Below are 25430 nucleotides of genomic sequence, written 5' to 3' on the forward strand. Positions count from 1 at the left end.
GTAAGTTTGTATTGAGCACATCATCCTCTCTCCTCTTGTAAGTTTGTATTGAGCACATCCGCTCTCCTCTTGTAGGTTTGCATTGAGCACATCATCCTCTCTCCTCTTGTAAGTTTGTATTGAGCACATCCTCTCTCCTCTTGTAAGTTTGTATTGAGCACATCATCCTCTCTCCTCTTGTAAGTTTGTATTGAGCACATCATCCTCTCTCCTCTTGTAAGTTTGTATTGAGCACATCCGCTCTCCTCTTGTAGGTTTGTATTGAGCACATCATCCTCTCTCCTCTTGTAAGTTTGTATTGAGCACATCATCCGCTCTCCTCTTGTAGGTTTGCATTGAGCACATCCGCTCGCCCTCTTTGAAAGCTTGCCTCTGAAATGTCTGATGGCACGCACACACACATAAAGGCAGATGGAGGAGTTAGTCATGTTACGAACTGGCTCAAGCTCGCAACAAGAATGGGGAGACACGGGCACAATTTATGAAATAACAAAAGATTTATTCAAACTAAACTAATCAGCAGCCAATATATATGAGTATCAGTGTGTGTGCAGAGTGTGGCTGTAGTGTATGTGCAGCATGAGTGTTGTAAGTGTAAAACAAAAGCACCAACCAAACCAAACAAAGGACCAAATATGTGGGGAGTTCACCAGAGATCAGAGGCAGCCTCTCTAATATCATTGTAGAGGCATAAACCGACTTGGTGGATTTATATATTATTATTATATATATATTAGAACCATGCACTGAACCATTTATGTTTGGACACTAGGGGGCTCACCACCCAATATAGCTATAAGTATCCTAGGTGATTACTATGATCCTATGCACCTGCTGAGGATTTACCTTCAAACACTGTTTCACTGTTGGAACTGACCACGGAGCAATTGACGACTGTTTTGTTTAACCCTTCATTTACTATCATTTACCTTTGGACAACAATAAACCCTGTAAACCGAACCGGCGGCAACTTTGGACATTCAATTCATTCAACATCACAACTTTGGTACAGCGTGAAAAGGCACATTAGCGGGTGCATCGTGGACGACAGGGACGTGCACAGGACTTTAGAGGGGCAGGTGCTCAAAGGCTGAAAAGGGCACTGGGCCTGTGCTATTTTTGGGGGCCCTTTTTGGGCGGGGAGGGGCCTTTTTATGCTTTTTGGGGGGTTTTGGTGATCAAATATTGAATATTGAACTATAATAATCGGTGCAGGAGCTCACTTATCCTTGAAAGACACTTTTATCACTGACTTAAAAGGCCCATACATCTCCATAAATGTTCAGGGCGGAGGGAATAAGTGCTTACCCTACAGACCCCAAGTCTGTTAGGACAGCAGACTCGGTTGGCACTGCTCAAAACTTACCTTTTTAAAATAGCTTTTAAATGAATTATCTTTATTTCATTGTCTTGTTTTTCTTTATTTCTATCAATTTTACTTACATATTTTATTATACTTTGTATTATACATTTTACTCAACCTCAGCCAATCGCGCACTGCCCACTAACCAAGGGAAAAAAGTATTGCTTCTCAGTGCAGAGATCTGTCTGATGAAAAAAACAGCTTCAATTATAGTCACTCGCCGCATTTTTTGGCAGTAACCGTAACGGCGTTATTAAGATTGGAAGAGTAATCCTCGTTACTGAAAAAACTAACGCCGTTAGTTACGCCGTTATTTATAACGCCGTTATTCCCATCACTGGATGTCACAGTATGATGTCATAATCAAACATTGTAGAACATTTGTGATGTCACAGTATGATGTCATAATAGAACATTCTAGAACATTTGTGATGTCACAGTATGATGCCATAATCAAACATTCTAGAACATTTGTGATGTCACAGTATGATGTCATAATAGCACATTTTTTTACATTTGTGATGTCACAGTATGATGTCATAATAGTATATTCTAGAACATTTGTGACGTCACAGTATGATGATATAATAGAACATTCTAGAACATTTGTGATGGCACAGTATGATGTCATAATAGACATTCTAGAACATTTGTGATGTCACAGTATGATGTCATAATAGTACATTCTAGAACATTTGTGTAACACAATATGATGTCATAATAGAACATTCTAGAACATTTGTGTACAGTATATATTAACAATTCTCTCAGAAGTTGAGGGTGGGGTTGTTCCTAGGGAGGTATTAGTAGGGCGTAGGATGTATAGGGTTAGGGAATTTGTTCATAATCCTCTTAGGTGCTATAGGTGCCAGGGGTTTGGCCATATAGCTACCACGTGTATGAAGGGGATGAGGTGCGCTAGGTGTGGCGGGGAACATGAATATGGGAAATGTGGAGAGGGAGTGAAGCCGAGGTGCTGTAGTTGTGGTGGGGAGCACAGTGTAGCGTTTCGGGGGTGCGAGGTGATGATGAAGCAGGTCGCGGATCGGAGAGAGAGAAGGGAGGGTAAGTTGACGTATGCTGGGGCGGTTAGCAGGGCAGGACAGGGGAGCCAAGAAAGGGTGCAGGGGGTTGAAGGAGGGCATTTGGCAGTGAGGGTAGAGCAGGTGGAAAGAGACAGGGGAAGGGAGGAGAAATTAGGTATTGTGGCCTTCGTGGCAGGGGTAGTTACTGGTATGGCAGAGGTTACGGGTAGAACAGAGATGGTGAAGATGATTGTTAGGATAGCGGTTCAACATCTGGGATTGGAAGGTCTGGACTGGAAGGAGGTGTGTAAAGAATTGGCTGAGGGGGCTGCGAGGGACAAGGCTGCGAGGGACAAAGCAGCCCAGGATAAGATAGCAGGGGGCAAGGAGGGTCCCGCGGAGGGGGGCTCAGACAGGAAGTAGCAGCAGTAGATGCACTCCAATGGACAATGTAGTTGATGACGGGGTCCAGTAGAAGAAGAAAAAGAAGGTGAAGAAGGAGAAGAAGGAGAAGAAGAAGAGCCCATAAAAAGAATTGCGGAGGGCAGTAATACGCCTCGATGCGTCTACTCTGCCGGAAATTCAAATAAGAAGAAGAAGAAGTTCTCATATCTCAGAAGACTTGTTTCCGGCTACTTGTCTGTAAGCTTGAATATATTCTGTAGATACCATTTTAAAATCACCACATGGAAAAGGAAACAATGTCCTGTACAATCCTTAATGAGCTGCGTCTGGAGGGAAGGTTCTGTGATGTGGTTATTAAAGTCAACAGCACTGAGTTGAATGCCCACAAGGCCCTCCTGTGTGACTGCAGTGACTATTTCAGGTAAGTTTAGCTTGGTTCAGGTTAGCTTGGTTCAGGTTAGCTTGGTTCAGCTTAGCTTGGTTCAGGTTAGCTTGGTTCAGGTTAGTTTGGTTCAGCTTAGCTTGGTTCAGGTTAGCTTGGTTCAGGTTAGCTTGGTTAGTAAACAGATACCATACTGTATTTTTACTGTAAACAGATACTATACTGTACTTATACTGTAAACAGATACTATACTGTACATCTACTGTAAAAAGATAATATACTGTACTTCTACTGTAAAACAATACTATACTGTACTTTTACTGTAACCAGATACTATACTGTACTTCTACTGTAAACAGATACTATACTGTACGTCTACTGTAAAAAGATACTATACTGTACTTCTACTGTAAACAGATACCATACTGTACTTCTACTGTAAAACGATACTATACTGTACTTCTACTGTAAACAGATACTATACTGTACTTCTACTGTAAACAGATACTATACTGTACTTCTACTGTAAACAAATACTATACTTCTACTGTGCTAAGACCCTATACTGCTACAGTGAAAATATATGACTACACAGGACAGAATGTTGCTTACTGTTTACTCATCAGATATCTCTATACTCTGCGTCCCACAGAGCCCTCTTCACTCGCTGGAGCGACTCAGAGAAAGCAGTCTACACTATCCCTGGGGTGTCCCCGGGTATGATGCAGCTCATCATAGAGTACTCCTACACACGCTTTGTACTGGTGACAGCAGAGAACGTGGAAGAGCTTCTGGTGGCTGCAGACCAGCTTCGCGTCACTGGCATAGTAGGAGCGTGCTCTGACTTCCTAGAAGGCCAGCTGTCTCTGGAAAACTGTGTCGGCATCTGGAGGTTGGTGGACATCTACTGCTGCCCTGAACTGAGGCGCAAGGCCCATCTCTTCATCGTGTGCCACTTTGAGGAGATGTTGCACGTCTCACAGGAGTTTGTGGAGCTGTCCCCGCAGCAACTGGTGGACATCATCGAGAGGGATGACCTGAACGTGAAGAGCGAGGAGACGGTGTTCGAGGCGTAAAACACACATCCCTTTGCTGCTGCCCAAGGTAACTAATTGTATTACGGATACACAAACATGGTTGCTAGTGCCTGAGCCACATTTATTTTTAATTTCATTTTTATAATTTAACTTTTTCTTGTTTGTCTGTCTCTTGTCAAGGTCATTATGATTCATGTTACTGTTATTATTGTTGTCGTCGCTGTTGCCATTGTTATTATTATTATTATTATTGTACTGTTATGTTCTGTTTTATGTATGAAAATAAAATAAAAACATTTATATAAAAAAAAACGAATTGTATTACTGTGCATTACATTAAAACAACACTAGGTTCCCTAGTACGGTGGTTCTCAAACATTTGGGTCCAAACTGTTCCCTAGCAACAGAAACCGTCTACAACCGATGTCTAAGTTGTACCCGCTGTCTGCTTGTCTCTTCCCAGGTTCGCATGGGCTTGATGAGGCCTGACTACTTGCTGAACAACGTCCAGAACAACCCTGTGGTGAGGGACAGCCACGACTGCAGGCCCCTCATCCTCAGCGTCCTGAACCCCCCTGGCTCTGACAGGCTCCCAAACCCCCTGATGCATCCACGCCTGCCCCAGGAGGTCCTATTGGCCATCGAAGGCTGGCGTGGCGGCATCCTGACCATGGAGGCTTACGATATCCGAGCCGGTGGATGGATGGACGTGAGCGTTGAGGGGGAGAGTCCCCGGTGGTGCCACGGCACCGCTTATCTCCACGGTCTGGTCTACTGCGTCGGTGGCTTGGGCGGCGGCAGAAAGGCTTTCAACAGTGTGCGCAGGTTCAACCCCGTCACTCGCAGCTGGCTGCTGGCGGCTCCCATGCACTCACGCCGCTGGGATCTCAGCGTGGTCGTGTTGGGCGGCTGTATCTACGCCATGGGAGGGAGAGGCGGAAACAGGATACTGAACACCGCCGAGCGCTACGAGCCTGAAACCGACCAGTGGACAGTGATCTCACCCATGCTGGAGCACAGGGGGGGCGCCGGGGCAGCAGCCCTCCAGGGCAAGGTGGGTGGAACTGAGGGACACAGGGTGCTAGATGAACACAAGGAACGTTAGATCAGAAATCATAAATGTCTTTATTGCCAAGTAAGCTTGCACATACAAAAGATGTGTCTGGGTCCTTTGGTGCATCAACATTAACAGACAATTAAAGTAGAATGAAATCAAATGGAATATATAAACTAAATTAGAATATTCTTTCTTATTACAGGTTTACATCTGTGGTGGCGAGAACAAGAGGGCGGGGTGTCTGTTCACAGCTGAGTGCTACAGCCCAGACACCAACCAGTGGACTCTGATCGCCCCCATGAGCACCAGGCGTTACGGAGTGGGAGTCGCTGCATACGGAGGAAGAGTCTATGCGGTAGGTGCACACGGAGACAAATGCTTTATACTAGATAATTGTAGATATGTATCATTTGACTTTTAATGCCTCTGTGATGCCCTCATTTCCCTAAATGGATTAATACAGTGTCTGCCTGCCATAACCACACACTAAAACATTCCTCTCATGTGTCCTGTCCTCAGGTGGGAGGGTTATACCCTGGAAACTACCTGCGTAGCGCGGAGGCCTACAGCCCCTTGACTGACACCTGGAGCGCCCTGCCAGACATGCTCACCCCCCGCAGCAGCTTTGGCATTGCGGTGCTGGACGACCTGCTCTTCGTGGTCAGAGGCATCGGGGGCTTCACCCCCGTCTCCAACGTGGAGCGCTACGACCAGAGCAGCGACAGGTGGACAGTAGCCGAGGACATAAAGATCCAGCGCGGTGACCTAAGCTGCTGCATAATGCATGGCCTGCCATTTTACATGAGCCAGTACGCTGCTCCCCGTGGAGGAGGAGGAGGAGGAGGAGGAGGAGGATTAGGAGGAGGAGGAGGAAGAGGAGGAGGAGGCAGCAGGGGATCCATCTAAGAACCTTAAACATTTATTAGACCAAAAGAAATCCTAGGAAATTAATAAATTACTATCAGCCAAAGGTGGTGTATTTCTTTCTTCTAGTAATTCAGACAATATCGGTTTTTAGTTTGTGTAATGTAATATCTGTTTTTAGTTTGTGTAATGTAATGTAATATCTGTTTTTAGTTTGTGTAATGTAATGTAATATCTGTTTTTAGTTTGTGTAATGTAATGTAATATCTGTTTTTAGTTTGTGTAATGTAATGTAATATCTGTTTTTAGTTTGTGTAATGCACATAATATGGGAACTTTTATCCATATGCTAGCCCGGCATAGTTCTGACAGCTGTCACTTGTGCTACTGCGAAATAAATGACACACGGCTTTGTGTTGTCAACTGATAGAAATTGTGCGTTTTTCTATTCCGATGATTTCTACAATATAATATATATATATAAATAACTGTCTTTTACTAGTACCTTACTACTATGTACTATGTTACTATCCGTATACTACTACCTACCATGCTAATATGTCTATTATACTATGCCCTCAGGGTGTAACACTCAAGTTCAACACTATTTGACGAACAATGCCACTGACCATAAGCTGCCAGAGATGCACATCTCCTGCTGACCAGAAAACCACACACTTTTCTGATAGTGGGGTGCCTGGACACTCAGTCATTTAAAATGTATATGTGAAAGTTTCGTTTTCACTTCTAATTTGAAGATAAGGATCTATAGAACAATTTTGGCTTGAGTGTCAAGGAACCAGTTGAATCTAATAAAAATGTATCCAAAATGGCCACAATCGAAATCATGAATTCTTTAAAAACGTCTTAATGTTCACACAATTGCTGTGTAATATAATTTTGTATTGCTATTTTAAGTTAATACTGTGTGAGGAATCAACTGGAGTTCAAATATTGATGTTTTGAATATTCTGGTATGGAAAAAATCAAAGATGGCTGCAATTTCTGTATTTATTTCGATTTACGCTTCTTACCTTTTATTCTATTGAACCTAGAATGGTGATGTTGGTGCCTGTACCTAGGTTTTCATGAATGAGTAATTGAATAAAAATAAAATAAACATGATTGGAGCATATCTTATATGATATTTCACACAATGAGACAATAAATATGTGGAGAGAGTTAGATATGAGAACTGTAAACAACAGTTGATTGTGAAGAACAAACGATGATTGTGAAGAACGTCCTCATCACAAGAAAGGATCTGCATCTCGGCACCAATGTCAACGCCATGCCAAAGACCTGATGGAGGTGTTGCTGAGCAATGGGAATCCCTTTGAGGAGGGCAGTAAAGACCTGGTTACATTAGACAATAAGGTGTGTGAGTCTGCGGCTGCTGCCGTATCTGTCCATCAACTCGAGTCTACGGGACAAGAGCAGTACACCAATTTCAGGAAGTGCTTGAATCAAATGACAGCACTGATCAAGCGAAATGCAGAGCTCTATGCAGAGCTCTATGGGAAAGCTTTTATTGTGCTAGACACAATACACGTCAAGTAGAGATATTTCTGTTGACGAGGAGTTAGTTGCGCCAGGTGTAACCAGACATTTTCTCATTCCTGTCAAATAAGTTGTTAACAGATGGACAGTTCCCAGATGACAAGGATGTCTACATCACTGCAGGTGATCAAGTCCACCATGTTGGAAACAGTCCACCAATGGATCAATGCAACCATGAGGAAGCTGACACTCATGTCCTATAATACATCTCCTCCACGCCCTCCAAACATCATCACTTGGGAGGGTGCATACTGGAGATACAGATGTTTGTCGTAATCCTTCTGACTAATTTCCATCACATCAAGCCACTAACAGATACACACCCACTCAGGGACGTGCACAGGACTTTAGAGGGGCAGGTGCTCAAAGGCTGAAAAGGGCACTGGGCCTGTGTGTGTTTTAACCGAGCGCGCGTTAAAACAAGCCCGTTTTTTTTAACTGCCCTTTTCAGGGGGGGGGGGGGCCATTTTTATCCTTTTTGGGGGGTTTTGGTCATCACATATTGAATATTGAACTATAATAATCAGTGCAGGGGCTCATTTATCCTTGAAAGACACTTTTATCACTGACTTAAAAGGCCCATACATCTCCATAAATGTTCAGGGGGGAGGGAATAAGTGCTTACCCTACAGACCCCAAGAAGTGCTGTATATTCTGTATTATTTAATATAATTGCATTTTTTATTCCAATCCCGATTTGTATTTGAGATTCCCAAATCCCATCGGACTTGACTTCTTTGTGTCCCTCAGTGAGTATAATACCAGCATTCAACTGTATGCGCCACAGCGGTTTCTATCATCATCATCATCATCATCATCATCACCACCCATGCATAAAATATATAGGTCCGCGGAGAGGCACGCTGAGGAGGCCGTGCAAACTCTTTACCTAATATTTTGATTCCATCCTGACATTTATCAGTTGGAAGGGCAGTCTATATGCATAACGAAAACATTTTTTTAATTTTTTTTTCAGAAAGGGCACTTTTTTTACGAGGCTCAAAAAGGCAGGTGCTCAAGCACCCCTTGGGCTCTATGTGTGCACATGCCTGGTGGACGACTGTCAGCACACCTAGGAATGACAGTCGGCCACTACAAAGTTTGAATGTCTCCTCCTGAAAGAAGGACGTGAGTACAAAGTTTGAAGGTGTCCTCACGACAGAAGGACGTGAGTAAAAAGTTGAAACTCTCCTCATGAAAGAAGTATGTGGGGCTAAAAAGTTTGAAGTTGTCCTCACGATAGAAGGACGTGAGTACGAAAGTTTGAAGGTCTCATGAAAGAAGTACATGGGGCTACAAAGTTTGAAGGTCTCATGAAAGAAGGACGTGAGTAAAAAGTTTGAAGTTACCCTCACTATAGAAGGACATGTGCTGCTGTATTTATAAATGGAACTGGAATTGTTACTCTGTGCGCTTCCTTGCGAACGCTGTGGAGCATTCTAGTGTCAGACTAATTAAATTGTGATGCTGTGGATTATAGAACGGACTATGCGCCGTATTAGAAAGTGGAACCATCACAATTAATATTGTCTGGACGTGTGGAAACTGGACACTAAATGACGCAATGAACTATGATTTAATTCCGATATATAATACAACAGTGGACAGTGCAACAGAGAATTAAGTGTGGAACCATTGCAATTAAAGTCACTCGACGTGTGGAAACTAAATAACGTCGGCACATTGACAAATTAATGCTGTGGATAATGGAACGGACTATGCGCCGTATTGATATGTTGAACCATCACAATTAATATTGTATGGACGTGTGGAAACTGGACACTAAATATGACGCAATGGACTGTATGATTTAATTCCGATACATACAGCAGTGGACAATGTAACGGAGAATAAGTAGAACTGTTACAAAGGGTCAGATTAAACCGAATATATATATTTACTGCTTGAGATCCCTTGTATAATATTTGTATATCGTTTGATATCCCTTGTATATTCTTTGTATATACACGGAATATCCCTTTACCTGGGTACAAGCCAGACCATAATATTCGTTCTCCTATTGGACAGCGACCCCTAGGCGCCAACGACCATACCCCCAATGGCAAGTTCAAAGGCAACGCCAAGGCATGTCTCAACATGTCCAGGTCTGCGCAGTAATACGAGACAGAACTGAGGTTGGCACTAGATAATTCACCTTACGTATAAATACGGCGCAGGTGGAAACAGCAGCACTTAGCAATTCGTTCAAAGTATCAGTTCGTTCATTACCAGTAAAGCCTTCACCACGAGTCAACGACCAAGTGAAGTGAGCAACTTTGCGTCTAAATAGAGCACTTAGAACATGTGCGAATAGGATAGTAAAGTGTCATAGTTTGGTGAAGTAACGTCAAGTTCAACCTAGTTTAATGTGAAGGATAGTGCACAGGAGAACCTACACCGGCGAATGCAGAGCCTTTTCTGGCTGGATTATATTGCTTTGGTACTGTGGCTGCTGGAGCAGAGAACCGTCTACCCCACTATCGTGTGGGATCTACCCCTGTGAGGAGCACCCTCGAGCCCACCTCTAGGACCAGAGGCTGGCTAGCTTTCATCCATGCTGTCGGGCATACTGGATTATAGCTGCTGCTTTGTCTGCCGATCAGGAGAGTACATGCATCGACTCCCGTAGCTGGAGCTTCTTTATTCCTCGTTGACCCAGACTTTGCACCCGAACATTCCTCTACCCTGCTGGCTTACAACCGGAGGGAACCCCCCAGTGTCTCCAGCTGACTACTAGTGTGCCTTATGTAATTGCTATGCTACAGGTGGCGTCAGTTATACCCATCTTACTATTCTCATGGACTTACGCTCTTGACCTACTTTAAGTGTTCTTCGCCTTACAAGCGCAAGTATAATTCTCAATCTGTAACCTACCGTTGCTGCTCTAATAATAATAAATCCCTCTAACTAGAACTTTATGTGTCATTGCCGTATTCTTGTGTGGGTGTTCATCAGATATATTCATGTACTGTATGGCCAGTAATTAAAGTACATAACTAAGTAGTGGTTTAATAATACCATACTCTCAATACAGTCAGGGAATTGTACCCCTCAGTTACAATTGGTCCTTCGAGCCGGAGGGTATCAGTGTAATATCTAATATAATATTGATATTAACCATGGCCAGCGGTGAACACTCCCCAAGCGGCTCTCCCAAGCTAGAACGCCCGCAGCGCAGACGTCAGCCACCTCCCTATCTAGAGGACTACGCTGTCAGTCTAATACCTAGCTTTAAACAGACGTTAAATGCGGATAAAGCGGATAGTCAAAGCATGTCAAATCCTACCGACCAGGCGCCCCGACCATAGAGACCCCAGTGGATTCAGACCAAACTGACTCAGCTCACGGGGGGGACCAGGTGGGACATGACCAGACTATACCTCCAGACAACGTCACCGGGAGAGTCCCCGGAGAGCTCCAGGATAAAGAAAGCGCTCCGGGGACAGAACCCGGCACACAACCAAGAGAAGAGAAGCGCGCCCAGGAGATGGATCTCGAGGCGCGCCCAGAGAACAGATCTCCAACGAGCACTGTCAGAAGCCGATCACCTCCGTCAGTGTCATCCCCCAGCGAGGCGGACCAGATGCTGGCGCAGCCATTCATCGCCACCCTGGCAGCCTCCACCGAACGTGATCGACTTCAGGGTGAACGCGATCAACTTCAAGCACAGATGCTTAGTGAGCGCGAACACTCTACCATGGAAAGAGAGCGCCTCCAGGCTCAACAGACGAGCAAGCGCGAACAATCTGCAGACCAACGAGAGCGCCTTCACGCGCAACTCCAAGCGCAGGCCCTTAGTGAACGCGAACACGCTGCAACCGAGCGAGATCGCTTCCAGGCGCAACAAAGGAGTGAAGACGACCGCATAAGACTGGAGACAAGACGCCTTCAGACGGAAGAGAACATTGAAAGAGGCCGCGCCGATGCACAGCGCGCCGCCGCCAATGCACAGCGCGACGCCGCCCATGCCAGCGCCAATGCACAGCGCGACGCCGCCAATGCACAGCGCGACACCGCCAATACCCAGCGCGAAGCACAGCGCGCCGCCGCCAATGCAGAGCCATGCCCAGCGCGAAGCAGAGCGCGACCGGCTGCAGGCGCAGATGATAGAACAATTGATTGCCATGGCGACACCCCCTCGCTCCGCACGGAGCTCCCGGAGATCATCACGACAAGGGTCTAGGGCACCTTCCCCTACCCGACGAAGCGACCCGGGACCCGGCCAACAAGAGGATCCTGTCTACGTCTCCGACCCCCCTCCCCGACCGGTCCACACGAGACCCAGCCACCGGGAAGAACCGGCCTACGTAGCCGAGAGACTGACTAGAAGACTCCAGGACCTAGCAGAGGAAGAGGAAGAGGAGGAATGTCAAGCCGACCAGCAGCAACGTACTCTGGACCAGAAGGCCCAGTACAGCCCCGACCAGCAGCAACGTACTCTGGACCAGGAGGCCCAGTACAGCCCCGACGTCAGCCCCGAGTCACTGCACTACAAACCCCCGACCCAACTCACGGGTGAGTTTGACGTACATCAGCACCGAGGAACAGCACCTGGGTACCCGGCCCCTGGTACCCACCAAGTACCAACCCACGACAACACGTACGGGGAGACGCGCCCAGGAGGCCCCTTCCCCTACGCTCACCAATGTGCCAGCCATCCATGGCATCGTACCTTGGCACACCGACGTTCCCAGACTTTACGCGCGAGGACAGAGCACAGTACACGGAATTACGGATGTGCTTGGAGACTATGATGTCCGACGTCCCCGATGAGTCGTACAAATATGCCATCCTCCTCAAGCACCTCAAGGTGCCCAGAGCGCATAATATAGCGCTGGCATATTCCAACTCAAGCACCCCATACTCCGCGGCTCTAGTGGCCCTCGACCAGCGTTATGGACGCATATGGGACTACGTGATACAAGAAATAAGGAATATTGATCGTCTCCCCCCAGCCAAAGACAATAGAGCATTGGATGACTTCTCTATCAAGGTACAATCCCTGGTAGGGATGCTGGGGTCCCAAAAGGAAAAAGGGATACATGAACTATATGCTAACTCTAATGTGGAACGAATACTAGAGAAGCTCCCTCCAGCCCGCCAAGAGCGTTTTCGGCGGCAGAGAGACCACCGCGACCCCAACGGCCCAGAAGCATCCCTCCTAGACCTAGCTGATTTCCTCGCCAGGGAGGTCAGCAGCCTATGACTGGACACGTTCGTGTGGAGTGGACCAAGCCCAAGAGATGGACCTCTGGGATCTAATGATAACCGCCGGTCAGTGACTGTTATGCACCAGGCCGAGTCAGTGCCGCAGCACGAGAACCACAGCAACCCCCCAACCAAGGGGGAGTGGAAGATTGAATGCCAGTACTGTGAAGGGGAACATCGGCAGTATCAATGTGACACTGAACTGTGTCACATTGATGTATCGTTGAACTGGGTCACCTCATATCTATCAGGCAGGTCTCAGATGGTAGATGTAAACGGGACCTACTCCTCAGCCAAGGCGATCACCTGCGGGGTGCCTTAAGGGAGTGTCCTGGGGCCGCTCTTCTTTCTCATTTACATAAATGATATGAAGAATGCCTGTTCATCAGACCTTTTTCTTTATGCGGATGACTCAGCCATTCTGGTCTCCCATAAGGACTTGGCAGTAGTGGAGAGGACCCTTAGTGAGGAGCTATCAAATGTGCAGACATGGCTGTCAGATAACAAACTATCTCTTCATCTAGGAAAAACAGAGGCCATCCTGTTTGGATCAAAGAAACGGCTTGGTAAAGATATTGAAATGAAGGTAAGAGTAGGTGAAAAGCAAATAACAAACAAGGATTCTGTTGTATATCTAGGCTGCATACTGGACAAACATCTTACAAAAGCCCACACTAAAATCTGCCAGAAAACGAAATTCCTAGCTAGACAAGGGAAACTACTGGACCAGGCAACACTTAAAATGCTAGCGGGCGCATTAGTACAGAGTCACTTTGACTATGCTGCCACCTCCTGGTTCAGTGGCGCTCCACAGGTCCTGAAAAATAAACTTCAGACAGCTCAAAACAAATTAATTAGAGTAGTCCTTAAACTACCTCCACGCACTCACCTAGGGCCAACTTTCTTTAGGCAACTAAACTGGCTTCCGGTCAATAAAAGGGTAATTCACATCAAATTAGGTCTCACACACAAGATAGTTCAAAATACAGGTCCGAAATAGCTATCTAATTATTTTAATCGATTCCGTGACAATCATTCATACTCCACTAGAAGGAGCAGTACGGATTTTATTCTGCCAAGATTTAACTCCCTAATGGGCACAAATAAATTTTTATATTCTGCAGCACTGGAGTGGAACAAGCTTCCAGTGGCCCTGAAAAACATTGAAGAGGGGGGAAGTTTTAGACGTGCCACAAAGAAATGGCTAGCCAGTGAAGTATAGAATAGCCATAGGAAGGAGAGGGTAGGAAGTGCTTTTTTTGTATGGGGTTGCTATTATGTTTTATTCTGTTTTTTATTATGATGATCTTTGTTTTATTATGATGATCTTTGTTTTATTATGATGCTCTGTTTTATTATGATGCTCTATGTTTTATTATGATGCTCTATGTTTTATTATGATGCTCTATGTTTTTATTATGATGCTCTGTTTTAGTATGTTTTATTATGATGCTCTATGTTTTATGATGTCTGTCCATGTCCAAAATCAGGGACCATGATGGAAATAAGTGCTTGCACTTTCTCATGTTTTTATCCCTTGGATGCTGTCTTTTACTCCACAATAAAAATCAATCAATCACTTTCAAGAAGCTGACCACGAACGAGGTGAGTCAGTGGATCAAAGCCAACCGCCGCTGCTTCCGCTGCGCGTGCAGCCATATGGCAGCTGAGTGCCGTTTAAAGAAGAAATGCAGCAAGTGTGACGGCGCCCACTTGGAGGTCCTGCACGACATCAACAAGCGTCCGCCAGGAAACCAAAGTGGGCCCGTCACGGTGATGTATCAGGCCGAGGCGGTGGCACCACTACCGAAGATCCATAGGACCGTCCCCTGGTGTCCTGACTGCTACAGCAGACACTGGGAGTCACGGTGCTACTCGGACGGCCGCGAGTCGGCACCACTACAGAAGAGCCAAGGCAACCGACCAACAGGAGTGCTCCACATAGACCCCAAGCATAGCGGGACCCCCCGAGTGCTCATCAAAGTGGTCAGAGTGCTCCTGAGCTACGAGGACAAGGTCCTGGACACTTACGCCATCCTAGACGATGGGTCTGAAAAGACTCTCCTCCTCGCATCCGCCGCAGCCCGGCTGGGTCTGCGGGGTGCCAAAGGAACAATGACAATCCGTACCATTAGAAGAGACCAGAAGACCATAAAGGGTGAAAATGTCTCCTTCAAGATGGCAGCGGTGGACCAGCCCGAGAAGCAGTATAGCATCACCAACGTCTTCACCAGCCACGACATAGGCCTGTCACAGTACACCTACCCCATCCCACAGCTGATGGCGAAGTACGAGCACCTACGCAGACTACCTATACCGCTCATCGACGGCGCCACACCGACCCTGCTCATAGGCTCCGACCACGCGGACCTCATTCTCCCAATTGAGGCGGCCCACATCGGACCCAAAGGATGCCCAGTCGCGGTTCAGACCCGACTGGGGTGGACGCTCCAGGGCCCCCTCTACGGACTTGACAGTCAACCCACGTTTACACGCTGCCTGCACACAAAGGTGAGCGACACAGGCCACTCTCTCGTACAGCCCGTTGAGAGGCTACTGACATTAGACGAGAGGCCTGTGAGAGAACCGTGGGCCCAAGAAGAGGGAGTTCCGAACTCCACCCCCCTCAGCTGCGCTCCAAGCGACGTAGCTGACCTCGAACCCAGCACCCCAAGCGACTCCTTGATGGGGCGGCCGGAACCGGCCCCTCCTCAGACGGGGTACAGACCAAACAAGAGGAACAGACGGAGGATGTGGAGACACAGCCAAGCACAGCCCAGTATACCCAGGAGGGCCGACCTGCCTCACCGCCACACCCGACCCGTAGCGAGGTGGATAGAGTTGCCAAGGCTCCCTGACTCCCTTGATGACGATCATGACCCACTGACTTTGTAGATTGCCCTACTCCCCACAACAGACATTGAGTAGTTGACAAGACGATTAATCTGTCTTTGCTTTATCTAATTAGGTGCAGACTAATTAGGAGGCGGCTGTTACAAAGGGTCAGATTAAACCGAATATATATATTTACTGCTTGAGATCCCTTGTATAATATTTGTATATCGTTTGATATCCCTTTTATATTCTTTGTATATATACACGGAATATCCCTTTACCTGGGTACAAGCCAGACCATAATATTCGTTCTCCTATTGGACAGCGACCCCTAGGCGCCAACGACCATACCCCCAATGGCAAGTTCAAAGGCAACGCCAAGGCATGTCTCAACATGTCCAGGTCTGCGCAGTAATACGAGACAGAACTGAGGTTGGCACTAGATAATTCACCTTACGTATAAATACGGCGCAGGTGGAAACAGCAGCATTTAGCAATTCGTTCAAAGTATCAGTTCGTTCATTACCAGTAAAGCCTTCACCACGAGTCAACGACCAAGTGAAGTGAGCAACTTTGCGTCTAAATAGAGCACTTAGAACATGTGCGAATAGGATAGTAAAGTGTCATAGTTTGGTGAAGTAACGTCAAGTTCAACCTAGTTTAATGTGAAGGATAGTGCACAGGAGAACCTACACCGGCGAATGCAGAGCCTTTTCTGGCTGGATTATATTGCTTTGGTACTGTGGCTTCTGGAGCAGAGAACCGTCTACCCCACTATCGTGTGGGATCTACCCCTGTGAGGAGCACCCTCGAGCCCGCCTCTAGGACCAGAGGCTGGCTAGCTTTCATCCATGCTGTCGGGCATACTGGATTATAGCTGCTGCTTTGTCTGCCGATCAGGAGAGTACATGCATCGACTCCCGTAGCTGGAGCTTCTTTATTCCTCGTTGACCCAGACTTTGCACCCGAACATTCCTCTACCCTGCCGGCTTACAACCGGAGGGAACCCCCCAGTGTCTCCAGCTGACTACTAGTGTGCCTTATGTAATTGCTATGCTACAGGTGGCGTCAGTTATACCCATCTTACTATTCTCATGGACTTACGCTCTTGACCTACTTTAAGTGTTCTTCGCCTTACAAGCGCAAGTATAATTCTCAATCTGTAACCTACCGTTGCTGCTCTAATAATAATAAATCCCTCTAACTAGAACTTTATGTGTCATTGCCGTATTCTTGTGTGGGTGTTCATCAGATATATTCATGTACTGTATGGCCAGTAATTAAAGTACATAACTAAGTAGTGGTTTAATAATACCATACTCTCAATACAGTCAGGGAATTGTACCCCTCAGTTACAAGAACCATTGCAATTAAAGTCACTCTCGACGTGTGGAAACTAAATAACGTCGGCACACTGACAAACTAATCTGACGTCACACCACGTCGCCATGTGATTGTAACATTTAGAGCTACAAACGATATATGTAAAAAAAAATATAAATACAGTAAAAATGCCTGAAGCCAAGAGGCAAACCAGCAAATCTGTGCTAAGAGAGGCTGAAGCTGAAAAAGTACGTTGTGCCCATTTAAACGCTTTAAACCTTAAAGATTTGAAATTGGAATTGGAAAGAATAAATAACTAAATATCTGAAGCCAAGATGAGAAAGAGGCAAATTGCAATTAAAGAAGAAGCCGTGCTAAGAGGCTGAAGATGAAAAGGAAAGCTTATGGGTACGCTCTAGGCTAAGAAAGGCTGAAGATGAAAAGGAATGCTTATTTATACGCCTTGCCACTGTAAACTGGCTTCAGAAACAATGAAGTAATTGGAAATATGAAACTGCCCTTGCCAATGTAAACCTTAAAGATTTGAGTTGGAAACCAGGATAAAGAAACAACAAAGTGATAGGAAAATGGAAGAAGAAAAGCTCTCAGCCGAACACGCAGCCAGGCGCGCAGCCGAGCGAGCAGCCAAGCAAGCGGCCAGGCGGACATCATCGATGGGAGTCTTGGCTGAGAGGCGCAACATTGTACCGGCCAATGATAATGTTTTTACTAATCACTGTGTTGATTTCAGCTCCAAGGAGTGCGAGCACAAAATACAGAGTCCAGAGGAGAGGACAGCGATGAAGAAGAGGGCAGCAACGATGAAGAAGAGGGCAGCGAGGATGAAGATGAGGATGACTATTCGAGCGTGCCTCATGTTCCCTCCAAGGAGTGGATGGTGGAGGGTGACCTGATGGGTCCTACCCAGAGACTTCCTCAGAATGAACCAGATGACAATGGTGAGGAAGAGGACGGCGTCGATGATGATGAAGAAGAGGACGACAAAGCGAGCGCGCCTCATGTTCCCTCCAAGGAGTGGATGGTGGAGGGTGACCTGATGGGTCCTACCTAGAGACTTCCTCAGAATGAACCAGATGACAATGGTGAGGAAGAGGACGGCGTCGATGATGATGAAGAAGAGGACGACAAAGCGAGCGCGCCTCATGTTCCCTCCAAGGAGTGGATGGTGGAGGGTGACCTGAGGGGTCCTACCCAGAGACTTTCTCAGAATGAACCAGATGACAATGGTGATGTGGGCGATGAGGAAGAGGACGGCGTCGATGATGACATCGATGATGATGAAGAAGAGGACGACAAAGCGATCGCGCCTCATGTTCCCTCCAAGGAGTGGATTGTTCCTCAGACAGTTCCTCAGAATGAACTAGATGATGATGGAGGTGGTGAGGAGGACGGCGTTGATGATGTCGATGATGAAGAAGAGGACGGCGTCGATGATGAGGAGGACGCAGCAGACGAAAACAAACTGCATAGTCAACATGATGAGGAGGAGGAGGACAGTGAAGAGGAGGACAGTGATGAAGACGAGGAGGAGGACAGTGATAAAGCCAGTAGATGATTCTCTGACCACTGAGTCTCAGAGAGGGAAGAAAGACAGAACATCTAAGAAAGATGATACAACTTCAAAACGGAGCAAGAGTTTTGACATCACTACAGGAGCCTCCGACAATGAAAACAAAGACAAGGAGATGGAAAAGCAACTACCTGAAGAAGCTTATCAAGTGAAGCCCATGGAAGCCCATGGTGTTACCGGGGCCGGTGATGGCCAAACACTTTTGAATATGCCAGTTTCCAAGAGGAGAAACTACAAAAGACGACGGCGTAAGGAAACCTGGGGAAGAATGGCTGAGACCTCCCGACCGACTTACCGCCGACAGCCCATGATGACCCTGATGGAGAGTCACAACCAGTAAACATTGGCTATATGCCTATAGAGCTATAGGGCTCTGTTGACCATTGATTAGACATTGGCTGTATGCCTATCGGAGCTATAGGGCTCTGTTGAACTTTGAATAGACATTGGCTATAAGCCTATCAGAGCTATATGGCTCTGTTTGTTAAAACAAAACAAAAAAAACACTTTGAATATTATCATTGAGTTACCTTAACTGTTATTTGAGCCACTAATTAATTTGTTCTTCCCATGCACAGGGACAACAAGCGAAAACCAGGACCCAGTCAAGCTTCTTCGTGTTTAGAATTGTGATTTCATATTGTTTATTATTATTGAGGACATTAGCATTGACTGTAGGTTATGTCGGCTTCTTTGCCTCTTTGATGCATATGTAGTTTTATAATTGTGTTTTGGTGCACAATTAAGGGGCCGGTGTGTAGAGGCAGAAATCGACTTGGTGGATTTATATATATATTATATTATATATATATATTAGAACCATGCACTGAACCATTTATGTTTGGACACTAGTGGGCTCACCACCCAATATAGCTATAAGTATCCTAGGTGATTACTATGATCCTATGCACCTGCTGAGGATTTACCTTCAAACACTGTTTCACTGTTGGAACTGACCACGGAGCAATTGACGACTGTTCTGTTTACCCTTCATTTACTATCATTTACCTTTGGACAACAATAAACCCTGTAAACCGAACCGGCGGCAACTTTGGACATTCAATTCATTCAACATCACAACTTTGGTACAGCGTGAAAAGGTACATTAGCGGGTGCATCGTGGACGACTGTCAGCACACCCAGGAATGACAGTCAGCCTCTACAATCATGACTGGGACACACCGGCCCAGGTGTGCCCCAATTAACCTGACGAGCCTTCCCCAGCTCTGCTCTGCCAGCCAGAGCAGAGGAAGCCAACACAATGTGGGGGAGGGTCATCACAGTCATCCATCCCTTCTCCCTCGCACCACAGTGCAGCTCATCTCTTCATCGACTTCAGACTGATTCCTGTGACATGGAGCTGTGCGTTAAGCGTCCTACTGGGCCTAGGCGTTCTACCTCACTAAGCTAAGTCATTTGCTTTACGAGCTGGCTGTGGGGAGCCTCTGTTAGCACCCTGTTCACATTTCAGCGCTTCCAATTTGGGCCATTTATTGACGAAGAACAGGAGTAATGCCGGGGACACAGGACAGGATCTTCAGCGATGGCGTCTGGTCTATTTTCTCCACGAGCCACGTAGCGCTTTGGCCATGTGACTGGAGCAGAGGAGCAGAATCTCGTTGACCGACTGAGAAATGGCTTCTGGTGTGAACAGCCAGGCTCCTGCTCGCTCCAGAATTACCACTACAAGGCGCATCAGGAATAATAGGAGTGTTGATGTAGCATAACTGGTCAGGCCCTATTTGTTGTCCGTATGTCGAATGGCTCTGGGGAGTTAGGGTTAAGTGTATAAGGTAAGTACTAGGGATAATATCGGACATCCCTAGTAAGTACTTCATGATGCCAATCACATACGCCACAATTCCATACCCGTCTCTCAAGCACTTGCCCTAGATTATAGTAAAGTAAATAAATCAAGTAGTTTATTGATAACAACACATAAACATGACACCAACAGTTAATAAGTACATAATTACGTACCCAGAGAAATGGTTGGTAACAGAGATTAAAGACGCCGGTGCTCATGACTGAAAGGTTGCCAGTTTGAATCGCTGGTCCAGCTGTGAAAATCTGACCAGAGGACCTCCAAGGTGCCCTTAAGTGAGGCACATAATTATCAAGTAGCTGCTGTAGAGGGTAGAAGACTGGTTTAGTTTTCTCTCTGTTCTATGTCACTCTACTTCGAGGCTGCTACAGTATACCCACGTACAACCCTCGCTACACTAGTTTGTCCATCATATTCCTTATGGGCAAAACTGGTCCTCTCTATAGAACTGATCCCAGTGCAGGGTTTTCCTGGAACCTCATGTAGCAGGGTGGATTATCTCTGCTTTGTGGGAACGGTTGCTGGCAGTCACGAGGTAGCTGGACACAGTAGAACTCTGTCTGACTGCACCCTCGTCTTTGGGCCTAGGGCGTCGACTGGAGGCTGGTAGTGTGAGTGGATGGGGCCCGGGATTTACCAACCTGGTCTGGTACTCTGGTCTTCCTTCCCTGCAGCAGGGCGGTCAGCAGTACTCCCCAACACGCTCCCACTTCCCCCAGTTGCTCCTTAAACCCTCCCACACCTCGTGACTGAATTGTAATTAAATACTCGGAGTTCCCCCCTCAAGCAGTACCCTCCCTCAATGACCCTAGAAACCTTACAATGAAGAGAGAAAGGTGGAATAGGAAAGGGTTAATTATATTAACGTTACCCACACCAAAAGAGTTAATACTGGGCACAGGAATGGACACGCACACAGAACCCCATTGAAGTCTTTATATGAATTGTACTGTTCAGTTACAATTATTTAATAGGAGTGGTCGAATGGACTGAAGTCCTACTATAGCACCCGGGTGTAACTCAATACCTCATAAACACGTATATTATACACCCACCTCTGGGTTAATATCAGGGATAATATACTTCACTGTGTTTGACTCATCACCCACGTCTGGGTCTTCACCCTGTATAATACCTCAAAAGGCTTTAATTATACGGCCAGAATAATACCTCAAAAGGCTTTAATTATAATGCACCAGGTCTGTGACTTCCCCACAGGGAAAGGGTTAATTGGATGGGAAAATATTATTAAACACACATGTTATCACGCTCAAAGGAAAGGAAAGAAAACAAAAGTGTGGGCCCACTTATACCTTGCAAAAGCCCTAATCTAATGCCGGCATATATTGTTTGTGGTCTGTAGTTAGCAAAGTTAACTTCGCCCGCAGGCCGCACCACACTGTGTAACGTGCAATAGATCCTGGGCACCGAAGCCCTAATGTTACTCTACCAAAATGGCGGCCACGCCGCTCCACCACCGTCCAGGTGGCAAGATGGCGTTGAACGCTCTCGTCGCAGGTGCTAGCAGGCGGAGCTGGGGCAGAGAGGCAGCGCCGGCTGAGAGCGTGTGCTGGGCGATGACGACCTCTGCTGGACGGGACGACTCCCGTGCTGGCTGCTCACAGCCGGTGCAGAGCTGATGCAGAACGCCGGTGAAGACAGCTGCTGACGGCCGGAGCAGACTGTTTGTAGGTCCCCGCACGTATCTGGGCTCGCACTCTATACCGGCACAGTAACTGCTATAACCCGACTACTAAGGACTCAGATATGTTATTAGCCGCACGCTACTTATACCGCACACAGTAACTACTGTAACCCGATAATGTTAGTACCTTGTTCTGTACTGTTTGCTCACACACTATCGCTGGTACTTCTAGGGTATCACGTCAACTAGCAAGTACTTCCTATCACCCGTCGCTATCCCACGGGGCTCTCCAGCTTCACTTCTTCAACGGGGCTATTCCAAAGCACACGCCCGTTGTGGCTGCGACCGTTCACGGTCAAGTCCAAAGCCGAAGAGAGCGTCTTCCGTCTCTCTCCTCCATATATCTCCTCCCAACTCTCTCCGACACTCTCTGCCTGCTACCGCCCTGGTCGCCCTGGTCGCCTACTAGCTACACAGGGGAAAGGACTGTAGGATAGAATCCAGTGATAGAAGAAGGAGACGCTTGTGTCATTGTTCGTGCGAATATCAATTAAACTAATTAGAATGTCTTGGTGCAGAAAGGGGAGATAAAAAGGCAAGTCAGCAGTTCTGAATAATATACAATATTTTCAGGCTGCTACACTCAACAGGAAACCTATAAATGGCCCTAATTCCTCTTCCTGGTCTATGAACTTTCAACCGCCTGATTTATTTACTTTCATTACTTCAATTAAGTCCATTCCGCAGCCCGCGTGGCAGGTTTCTGCTCTGTGCTCCTAACACACTAAACCCAGCCAGCGTGGCTCTGCACAGCATCACCCACATACGTATATGGTCCTCTTGATTTATGTTTGGGTTGTTTCAGTGGACCAAACATTCTGGAAAGTACATTAAAGAGTCCCTCTGCTCCAATCTGGCAGGTAAATCTCATTAAAATGTTATTCATAAGGCAGGGGGGTGGGCTAGAGAGTTGAACGTTAGCGGTTCCGCTTGGCCAGAGCCATAAAGTCAAGTCAATCAACGTTTTTGACGTGGCGGACCACCAAATCTATATTATTTCCAGCAGGTTGAGTATTTATGAATATGGGCGCTTGTGTAATGCAATAAGTGCATGGAGGATTGCGGTAATACCTGACTGTAAATCAAATGGTGGGAGCAGGGAGTAGAGCTGAGTGGATGCAGCTGTCTGGGGTTGTGTGTAGGGAGAGGGTGGACCGTGGCAGATGCACAGTGATCAAGACAGCTTCCACCGCTCTCCTGGTGTTCCCTCCCTCATCCTCACATCCCATAATGTTTGTATCTGCTGTGGTAATTCAGTGAGGCTTCAGTGCTGGCAGTGATAGCCTAGATGTAAAACCAAAGGTGGCTAAACCAAAGTCAGTCTAAACCTATAGTTTATTCATATAACACTGTATAATAACACCGTACACTCACATCATCACTGTTCACTCATTGTGTGGGCAACAGTGGCTCAGGTGGTAGAGCGACCGTCTGGTAATCGGAAGGTACCCGATTTGATTCCCACTCCTCCCACCAGCGTGTCATAGTGTCCTTGAGCAAGACACTTAACCCCTAACTGCTCCTGATGAGCAGGTCGGCACCTTGCATGGTTGCCTCCGCCATCGATGTGTGAATGGACGGATGAATGTGAGGCATGAATTGTAAAGCACTTTGGATAAAAGCGCTATATAAATGCAGACCATATCTATGTCTGTAGCTATACCTACCTACTCATATTATATAAAGGTCCCGTGTCTTATAAATTGCCTTTTCCAGTGTTTAGCATTGTTTCCTAGCAATGGGGGTTTATATCAATGGGGTCTGTTTCTCTAATTCTCATTTTGGCTCATCAGTCTAGTCTTGAGTTCACGAGATCCTCCCTCACTCAACTAAGCTGTTCTGATTTGACTGTTTTGCTGACGTGAATAAGGCACTGGTTGTAGTCACCGCCCACAATCAACAATTCGCTCAACAACAGAGCGAGTGGAATTACTTCCTCAAACGGGTTGACGTGCGCGGGTGCCGACAGAGAATCAACTATTCGCTCAACAACGGAGCAGTGGGAATAATGCGGAAGCGGTCTCCCTGTCCCTGACTCCCTCTATCCCTCTCTCTCTCAACCTGCATTTGACACACAATCGCAGTTGAGCCGCTCACAGCGCACACGCACGCACAGAGCGATGTATCCTCTCTCTCTCAACCTGGATTTGACACACAATCGCAGTTGAGCCGCTCAGGTCCGTGTACGTTTTGATAGTTCGTTTTTCGTTTCAAAAGGAAAAACGGAAATACGAGGTGTTTCCTATTTCCGTTTGAAACCAAAACCGAAAAAACGGGGGAAAACTGAAATACCGACCTGTTTTTCGTATTTTGGTATCAGAATCAAATGAAAAAAAGGAGTCAATAATGGGCCGTGTACGTTTTGATAGTTCGTTTTTCGTTTTTTATCTGAAGAATGGAGAACGGAACCACGTGACAAGTACATTTTTCAATGTAAAAGCCATGCACGATCTAACGTTAACGAATATGTATAATGTTATGAATAAATACATAAATACATGCATACAGATCTATACCAGGGTAACGTTATGATACATACATTTTTTGTTTTGTGCATTTCATTTAGACATGATATTTTATGTGAAGTAATAGCCTAATAATATGGAAATAGCCTGTGTGGTCTGTCCCAAGCAGTGTTGTCTAAACGCACGTTATACAGATATCCTAGTTCAGTGGTCAGCAATAGGCGGCCCGCAGGCCAAAATAGGTCCGCCAGCAATAATATCTGCCGATCAGATTATTTTGAGAATATGATTTGTGATGAAGACTCGCTTTATTGTATCGGAATCGGGAGATTTAGGTAACGTTTTTAAAACACAAAGGACACCTCTTTCCTATCGTATTAAGGTAGACAATGAGCTACAACCTTATTTTCACCTAAACGAGGTGAGCCGGCCTCGGAGCTGTACATTTAATAATAATAATATTTCTATATGTGCAGTCGGCCTTGACGAGGCAAGTGCGCAGCCAGGGACCGTCTAAAAAGTGCAACACCGAAAAGAGGCACTGCAAAAAGATTCAATAACTTCACGTCATACAGTGTATAGCAGGGGTCGGCAATTAGGTTTGGCCACGGGCCAGATTTCCCCCAAGCCATTGCTTGGCGGGCCAGGATAAAAAACAATGGCTAATTTAATATAGTGAAAAAAGACAAACGTTTTTCTCTGGTCTGTGTATTGCGCCGTACTGTATTGTACCCATTCTGCAATCTGTTAAATAAAGTTTTCATTCATTCATTCATTCAGCTGTT

Source organism: Notolepis coatsorum (genome assembly GCF_963971535.1).
Source record: "Notolepis coatsorum genome assembly, chromosome: 3".
In the NCBI taxonomy this organism is placed as follows: domain Eukaryota; kingdom Metazoa; phylum Chordata; class Actinopteri; order Aulopiformes; family Paralepididae; genus Notolepis; species Notolepis coatsorum.